This window comes from Dipodomys spectabilis, unplaced genomic scaffold, assembly GCF_019054845.1.
Source record: "Dipodomys spectabilis isolate Male_0828 unplaced genomic scaffold, ASM1905484v1 ptg000586l, whole genome shotgun sequence".
Classification (NCBI taxonomy): domain Eukaryota; kingdom Metazoa; phylum Chordata; class Mammalia; order Rodentia; family Heteromyidae; genus Dipodomys; species Dipodomys spectabilis.
The window spans coordinates 198786-208336 of NW_024871263.1; positions in this window are offsets into that span (position 1 = coordinate 198786).

Sequence of the window (9551 nt, forward strand, 5' to 3'; positions counted from 1 at the left end):
TGTGTGGGGGGGGGGGTGTCCTATGTTTCATAATGGGAAAGCTCTTTCAATCACTTTGTCTGATACTGTCACCTTCCTGGTGGTAAGCAATAATTCATTTTCATTAATACTCTCAAGCTTTTTCATAAGACACCTATTACTTTCTTCTTTTAAGGTAAAGAAAAGCTTCACTTCAAGTGCACTAGACCATTGAATTGATAGTGGTATATTTTATAAGGCTGAACTTTTTGATTTGGAATTGACACAGACCCTAGCCTACAAGTGAATGAGATGAAACCTAGCAAAACTCAATTACTCTTCATAGCCCCTGAAGTGAATGTTATTTCATCAGTAGTCTAATGTTACTATCTACAATCAGCAACATTTCAAAAATAAAAGAAATTCCCCAACGACAGAGAGATCCCCACAAACAATACTGCACTGTAACATCCAAGATTTTTTTTCTTTGTTTTCTGATTCTGAGATTGAGCTCAGGGTGTCCCAGTTAGTACAAAACCATGCCACTACTTTAGTCATATCCCCAATTCTTTTGCTTTTTACCTTTTCAGATATGGTTTCATGCTAACTTTGTCTAGATTGGCTTTGAACTGAGATATTCCTACTTCTGCCTCCAAACTAGCTCAAATTATAGGTATGCATCACCCAGCCTGTTTAGTTCTTTTTTTTTTTCTGTTGGTTGTGGGGCTTGAACTCTGGGCCTGGGTGCTGTCCATGAACTCTTCAGCTCAAGGTAAGCTCTTCACTAATTGGTTTATTGGAGATAAGAGTCTCACAGACTTTCCTGCCTAGCTGGCTTTGAACCATGATCCTCAGATCTCAGCTTCCTGAGTAGCTAGGATTACAGGCATGAGCCACTGGCACCTGGTACCTGTTTAGTTTTTAAGATATATCTTGCTCACTTTTGCTCAGTCTGGCCTTGAATCTTGATTTGCCTGTCTTAGTTTCCCAAAGATGTGGCCTCACGGGCATATGCCACCATTCCCTGTTCTAAAGTGTATTTTTTTTTCATGATTTTGAGAATAATTTAATTCATTAACTTCAAGACCAAAATAACCCACAGGCCATGAGGTTGGTTTATCCCTTTTCCTTTTTATTTAAACAAATGTGCACCACAATTCTTCAACAAGAAAGGCAATGCCATTGTGTATACATACCACATTTTCTTAATCCATTCATCTACTGAAGGGCATCTGGGTTGGTTCCATATCTTAGCTATGGTAAATAATGCTGCAATAAACATAGTCATGCTGGTAGCTTTAGTGTGGTCTTGTTTGTGATCATTTGGGTAAATGCCCAAAAGTAGAATTGCTGGGTCAAAGGGGAGCTCTATGTGGAGTCTTTTATTTTTAATTGTGAAAATACTGTACAGAGGGGTTACAATTACATTGGCAAGATGATGAGTCCATTTCTTATCAAGCATTGTAGCCTCCTTCTTTGTTTCCCCTTCCCATCCCTTCCCATTCTCCCCAACCCCGCCCCCCGCCCTGCACCAAAGTTGTAAAGTTTGTTTTCAACATAAAGACTTGTACATCTCACTGTTGCAATGGGTCCACCTGTATCCCTATTTGAACGAGTTGTTTTTCCCCTTCCCCTCCACAAATTATATCGACATCAAATCCAGTGAAAGCAGGGGTTATACCATGGGGGAGGGAACATACAAAGCAACAAAGAAATAATCTTATAAATGTGTTAGAAACAATCGCATGAAAGAAAAAAACATTTGAATACATATCTTAGGGTTCATTTCCCTAACATCAACTTATCTGAACTTTTCTATATGGAGTCTTTTGAGGAACCTCCATACTGCTTTCCAAAGTGGTTGAACAAGTTTACACTCCCACCAGCAATGCAGTAAGATTCCCTTCTGGCCACATCCCCTCCAGCATCTGTTGCTATTAGAGTTCTTGATTATAGCCATTCTAACTGGGGTGAGGTGGTATCTCAATATTGTTTTGATTTGCATTTCTTTTCTGGCTAGAGAAGTTGAGCATTTCTTCATGTGTCTATTGCCCATCCTTCTTTCCTCTTCAGAGAAGTTTCTCTTTAAGTCTTTAGCCCAGTTATTTATTGGGCAGTTGTTTGAAGATTTTTGTTGGGGGATTTAATTTTTTGAGTTCCAGGTATATTTTAGATATGAGACCCTTGTCCATTGTTTGGCTAGTGAAGATCTTCTCCCAATCCATGGGCTTTCTATTGATCTTGCTAGCTATGTCCTTTGCCATGCAGAAGCTCTGCAATTTCATGCAATCCCATATGTCCAACCTTTTTTTGATTGGTTGTGTTTCTGGGTCTCTATTAAGAAAATTTCGGCCTGTGCCAAGGAGACCTAGGGTTTCTCCTATTCCATCCTGTAATGTTTTCAGAGTGTCTGCTTTGATCCATTTGGAGTTGATTCTGATGCAGGCTGATATATAAGGATCTAGCTTTAGTTTTCAACAAGTAGTTAACCAATTTTGCCAGCACCATTTACTGAAGAGGCTGTCTTTCTTCCATTCTATTTTTTTAGCTCTGTTATCAAAGATTAGATGGCTATAGGTCTTTAGGTTCATTTTTGGGTTTTCAATTCTATTCCATTGGTCCTGGGGTCTGTTCTTGTGCCAGTACCAAGCTGTTTTGATTACTATGGCTTTGTAGTAGAGTTTGAAATTTGGTATTGATATTCCTCCAGCACTTTTCTTTCTGTTAAAGATCGTTTTTGCTATTCGGGGTATTTTACTGTTCCATATGAATTTTTGGATTGCCTCTTCTATTTCCTTGAAGAATGAGGTTGGAATATTGATGGGTATTGCATTGAATTTGTAGATAGCCTTGGGAAGTATTGCCATTTTCACGATGTTGATCTTTCCAATCCAGGAGCATGGGAGTTTTTGCCACTTTCTAAGTTCTGTTTTGATTTCCTTTTTCAGGTTTTAAAAGTTTTCATCATAGAAGTCTTTTACTTCTTTGGTTAATTCCTAGGTATTTTATTTATTCCGAATGGAGTTGCTTTCCTGATTTCAGCCACACTTTTCGCATTGTTGGTATACAGAAAAGCCATTGATTTTTGAGGGTTAATTTTATACCCTGCTACTTTGCCAAAGTTTTGAATCAGCTTGAGTAATTTGGGAGTGGAGTCTATGGGATTCTTTAAATACAAGATCATGTCATCTGCAAAGAGGGAGAGTTTTACTTCTTCTTTCCCTATTTGGATCCCCTTTATGTCTGCATCTTGTCTTATTGCTGTAGCTAGGCATCCTAATACTACGTTGAAGAGCAGTGGGGAGAGTGGACATCCTTGTCTCATTCCTGAGTTTAGAGGAAATGGCTTTAGTTTTTCACTATTGAGTATAATGCTGGCTGTAGGTTTGTCATATACAGCGTTTACTGTATTGAGGAAGGTTCCATGGATTCCTAATTTTTCATAAAGAGGTGTTGGATCTTGTCAAATGCTTTTTCTGCATCTATTGAACCATGTGGTTCTTATCCTTGCTTTTATTGATGTGATGAATTATGTTAATTGATTTGCATATACTGAACCAGCTTTGCATCCCTGAAATGAATCCTGTTTGATCGTGGTGTATGATTTTTTGGATGAATTGTTGAAGTCGAGTGGCCAAAATTTTGTTGAGAAGTTTTGCATCAATGTTCATCAAAGATATGGGTCTATAGTTCTCTTTCTTTGATGAGTCCCTGCCTTGTTTTGGGATGAGGGTTATTATAGCTTCATAGAATGAATTCGGTAGTGAACTATGCCTCCATCAGAAAGAATGACATTGCCCCATTTGTTAGGAAATGGAAAGACTTGGAAAAAATTATATTAAGAGAAGTAAACCAGGCCCAAAGAAACATAGGTCCCATGGTTTCCCTTATTTGCAATAACTAGTATATGTCTGAGTCAACCAGAAAAGGTCAGTTAAGTTGATATTAGAGGAATGAACCCCAAGGTAAGTATTCAAATGTTTTTTTTGTTTTTCTTTCCTTTCATGCAATTGTTTCTAACATATTTATAAGATGATTTCTTTGTTGCTTTGTGTGTCTCTCCCCCACGGTATAACCCACGCTTTCACTGTATTTGATGTTGGTATAATTTGTGGAGGGGAAGGGAAAAAACAATTCGTTTAACTAGGGATACAGGTGGACCCATTGCAACAATGAGATATACAAGTTGTCATGTCCAAAAAGGAACTTTACAACTTTGATGGGGGGTAGGGGGAGGGGAGGAGTAGGGGAAGGGATGGGAAGGGGAAACAAAGAGGAGGCAACAATGCTTGATAAGAAATGTGCTCGTTATCTTGCCCGTGTAATTGTAACCCCTCTATACGATATTCTCACAATAAAAAAAAAGAAAGGCAATGCCATGAATGTGAAAGCTGAGGTTGGCAATATTCCACATCTAGAATGATGAGAGGTGACATATAAGTGGTAATCAGTAATCATTCTAGTTAAACAATCAGGTAGCATCATGACAGGTTGGTCTACAGCTTCAAAATTGTCCATTAAGTTTCTTTATTCTTGATCATCACAGGTCCTAGGTTGACTCCAGACTCTTCGTTGTGATTTGTGTGAGCTCCATCACAGAATAGGAACTTTTTGGATCTCCAACAAAAGCAGTACACAGCTTTATCTCCCAAATCTTCCATGTCAAAAGCATGTACTATCTTGGAGTTGTGTTTCTGGATGTGAAGGTGTACCATGGCTTTACTGCGGTGATCTTTAACATAGAATCTTTTGTAAGCTAGGTAACCAAGGGCTGCTGTCTCGGCAGCAATGGTACCTGTTGTAATCTATTCCACTAGCAGGCCAGAATCAGAAATCAGACCCATGGCCCCAGGGCTTGCAAGGCTAAGGACAGGACCGGGCACACTAGCAGACTCGTGAGGACCGCGGGAGTCAAGGTACCAGCCACATCCACCGGGCGCCAAGTCCGGGGGCCACCGCCAAGTGTACTCTTTTTTTTATTAGATGGCAGATGTTGGTCAGGGGAAGGGAGAGAGAGGGAATAGGGTCTCTACAGAAAGACATGCTTGCCAAAAGTGGGTTGAATACAGATGATTTGGGGATATACAAAAGATAAGAGGAGATCCTAGGATTTCAGGCCCCACTATCACATGGAATTTTGTCAAGCCTCTTTGCTTCCTGAACCCAATTCACTCCACTCTACTCCATTCCTGTTCTGGTTGTTCCTTGCTTTTTGGCTACTTCAATCTGTCTAAGACTTTCATACAATTCCCCATTGGGATCTCACTCAGGGAAAGCTGAACTTAAGGGGATCTTCTTTTTGTGTATTCCAACCAAGACCCTACCACCAGTACCAACCATCACTGCCAGAACACACAAGCACATGCATGTACTCACATGTGATCACTCATACATACACACTCACACACACTATTCCCCCATTTATGGGTTTTGTGCTAAGTAGATGTTAATCCATTGGACTAGTGTCAATTTTTCCCTGGCCTAGAACTCAAAATCCTCCTACAGCACCCTCCTGAATTACAGACATAGATCACAATACTTTGCTATGATTATGTATCTTTTAAGATGCCTTTTGCACCTGGTTAAGAGATGGGGATCTGAAGATAAAGAAATGTCCTTATCATCTCTGTTGATAGTAAGAAAATCAAGTGGGAAACCAATCTTCCTGAATTTCACATTCCCTAACTGTAATATGAACATAATTAGGCTGATATATACAAGTAAGATTTTAAAAAATCCAACAATTCCATGCATATAATAAGAACTATAGCAAAGCAAGTTTATTAATGTTTGCTCTTCCAGGTCCTGTAGTAAGCACTTTTTATAGATTTATTGGATTCTTAAAATCCCTCAGGTATTATTGTACTAACTCTTGCATCTTCTTTAGTTAGGCTGTGTGTGTGTGTGTGTGTGTGTGTGTGTGTGTGTGTGTGTGTGTGTGTGTGCCCATACTGGGTCTTGATTTCAGGGCCCAGGCACTATCTCTTACTTTTTTTGTTCAATGCTGGCACACTACCACATAAGCCACAGCTCACTTCTGGCTTTTTGGTTGTTAATTGGAGATAAGAGTCTTTCAGCCTTTCCTTCCTGAGCTGGCTTTGAATCATCATCTTCAGATTTCAGTCCCCTAAGTTCTTTTATACATTTAATGACCATTTTCATAATATTTCTAGACCTTCTCAGTATCCTGTGACATCGAGAGAAGAAATGACATTAGCCATGGACCCTTGGTCAGTCAGATTTTAGTTTAGACAAAGTCAAGACACACTAATGGACACAAACATACACATGAATACAGGGTGAATTAAGTATTGAGATTTAAAACTTATGGTTTAGATACTATATAATGAACATATAGCAATGTGAAAAGTTTTCTCAGAGAAAATGGTACCAATGCTGCTATTTATAGAAGTCTTGTTTTGGGATCAGAATGTTACTTCTAGGCTTTATCTTGTGAAAAAGACATTATATATCTATTTTTTTCATGATGCATGATGATTGAAATAAAGGACTTGCCTGTGCTAAACACATGTTGTATCACTGAACCACACTTCTGGCCCCACAAATACCATATTCTAGTTGAGGAAGTAAAGTTCAGAGGTACCACAGAACCTACTGACAGCCACACAATGCCTTAAGTTACAGAAGAATTACTATCAAAATTGACCTGCTTCTGAAGACTGTATCCTTTTTCCTTAGTACCCCAAAGATGCTCTCTGAGCTAAACCAGAAAAAATGAAGTAGAGGAAGAGAAGGGAAGAAAGGCTGATAGGTATTTAATCTAGGGAGCTGCTCTTTTCCTGTTTATGCTCAGGCCTGCCTGCCTGGGATAATGGCATGTATGTGGTGACAGTTCATTGACTGTGGAGGAGTAGCATAGAAAACTACCCAAACCCTTTAAGGTCAGGATCCAGAGGTCCTTGAAGCTCCATGCTCTCTCTTTCCTCTACAGCTCACCTTCCTAGAAAGAAGTTGAAAAGAAGTTGGAGCCTCATTACCTTGCCCATGTAATTGTAATCCCTCTGTGCAGTATTTTCACAATAAAAAAAAAAAAAGAAGTTGGAGCAATGTATCAGTGTGCAAATATTTACTGAGTGCCTTGGGTTTGGCTGTGCTTGAAGGAAGCAATGGTACACAGATATGTATTATAGGCTCTGCTTGAGAACGTTTGCATGCATACAAGTGTTAAAGTACCACATTCAAATTTAGATGCACATACAGGCAACCATACATAATAGGGATATAGATATGTATATAATATGAGCCCACTGAACGTTAATATACAAAATATACTTAGGACACAGACACATGAAACAGGCACACAGACCTAACAACCTATTAGATACAAACCAATATAACTCAAATAGAGCACAATACCACATGCATTATGATCACTAATCTAGACATAATTACAACATACACAAAAATAGACATATGAATAGGAACTCACAGATAATATTAAATAAGCACTAGCCGCTGGTGGCTCACACCTGTAATCTTAGCTACTCAGGAGGCTGAGAGATAAGGATCATGGTTCAAAGCCAGGAAAGGCCATGAGACTGTTTTTTTTTTCCAAATTTAATTTTATTGTCAAGGTAAGGTACAGAGGAGTTATAGTTACATCTCCAGTTAACCACTAGAAAAAAATGGAGCTGTTTCTCAAAGTAGTAGAGCACTAGCCTTGAACACAAAACTCAGGGACAGTGCCCAGGCCCTGAGTTCAAGCCCCTAGATGAACAAAATAATAAAAGCATATGGTTTAAAAGCAAACTAACAAGCCTGGTGTCGGTGGACCATATTTATAATGCTAGCTACTCCACTACTCTGAAAGATGAGACATGGAGGATTAAGATTCAAAGCTGGCCAAGGCAGAAAAGTCCAGGAAATTTTATCTACAAAATAATCAACAAAAAGCCTGACTGGAGATATGGCTCAAGTAGTAGAGAACAAGTGAAGTATGCAAGCTAAGCAAGTAAAAGATCTTGAGTTCAAATCACAATACTATTACACATACACAAAATAAAGAAAAATAACAATAAGACACCTTATTTATCAGGGGCAAAAGAGTACCAAAAATACATTTGTGTGGTGGGAATGTAGAACTGGTAGCAAAGTTTCATAGACCTTGCTGGTTAGAAAGTTTTCATAGAAGTGAAAATGAATTTGAGGCTTGGTTAATACTGGATAGGCAAAGAGGATGGAGAAGAAACTACAGGTAAGTGACAAGACACCTCATAGATGCATGCACAGTCAGTAATTTTGGTAAAGAGAAAATTACTTGGACTTTAACTTGGCACATAGAAAGAGCAATAAAAATTAGAGAAAGTCTTGAAAACCAGGTCAAGATACTTACACCTGAGCTTACAATCTTCTGTGGTATACATAGAAGGTTTTATGGTGAATCAGAGGCCTGCTGCTGTGGAAAGCAGTAGAATTAAGTGCATATCCTACAAAATTAAATGAGGGAAGGTCTGGGTTGGGTGGGATGAATGAGAATGTTGAAGGGGATGAAGTTGATCAAGATATATTGTAGCTGGGAACCAGTGGCTCACACCTGTATTCCTAGCTACTCAGGATCCTGAAATCTGAGGATCCCTGAAATCCGCCCAGGCATAAAGTCCATTTGACTTATCTCCAATTAATCACGGAAAAAAAGCCAGAAGTGGTTCAAGAGATAGAGTGCTAGCCTTGAGCAAAAAGGAGCTGAGGGACAGTACCCAAGCCCCAGGATGCCCTCCCCGCAAAAAAAGAGGTATATTGTATTCATAAATTGCTTTGCTAAATGGAAACTCTTTTGTACAACTACTGAAACATAATAACAAAAAGAAAAAAAGAAGTAAAACTAGAAGGAATAAAAAGAAAAATTAAACAGGGAGAGAACATTGAAAGTATGGAAATGGGAGGTTAATTAAACTCCTGGCAGTATAATACGTTTCAAGAGTTATTAGAAAGAATGGGTTCATCCTCCTCTCTGTGCCTTAAAGGTGTGATTGTCGTCCATGGATTTTTCAAGCTTTCATTGTGAGATTTCTAGGTGGGATCAAAATGGGCCAAGAAGAGGAAGGTTTGGGTAAAATGTGTACTGGAGCTAATTTGAATTCTAAGAGATGATTATGAGTATTCTTCCCAACTCCATGTTCATAATATCATCCTACAATGCCAAAATCCAAGGTTTCATTTTCTGTGGTATTGGGCTTTATCAGTCACTTTTTTGTTTTTTAAAAATAAATTTATTTTGTGTTGAAGTTCTTGAGATTAAAATGTTTAGAAGCAAACTCTGGCTCCACTTTACAGGATGCTTTGTGCTGGTCTTGGGAACTGAACTCAGGGGTTTGAGCTATCGCTTTTTTTTTTTTCACTCGTCTGGTACTCTATTATTTCAGCCACACTTCACTTCCATTATTGGTTGTTTTGGAGATGAGAGTTGCATAGACTTTTATGTCTAGGCTGACCTCAAACCTTGATCCCCAGATCTTAGTCACCTGAGTAGATAGGATTACAGATGTGAGCCACCACTCTCCCACTAATGCTTCCTTTTCTCATCAGAGTTGACTCAAACTTTAGCACAAAACTAGTTTCAGTTCTCCAAACTC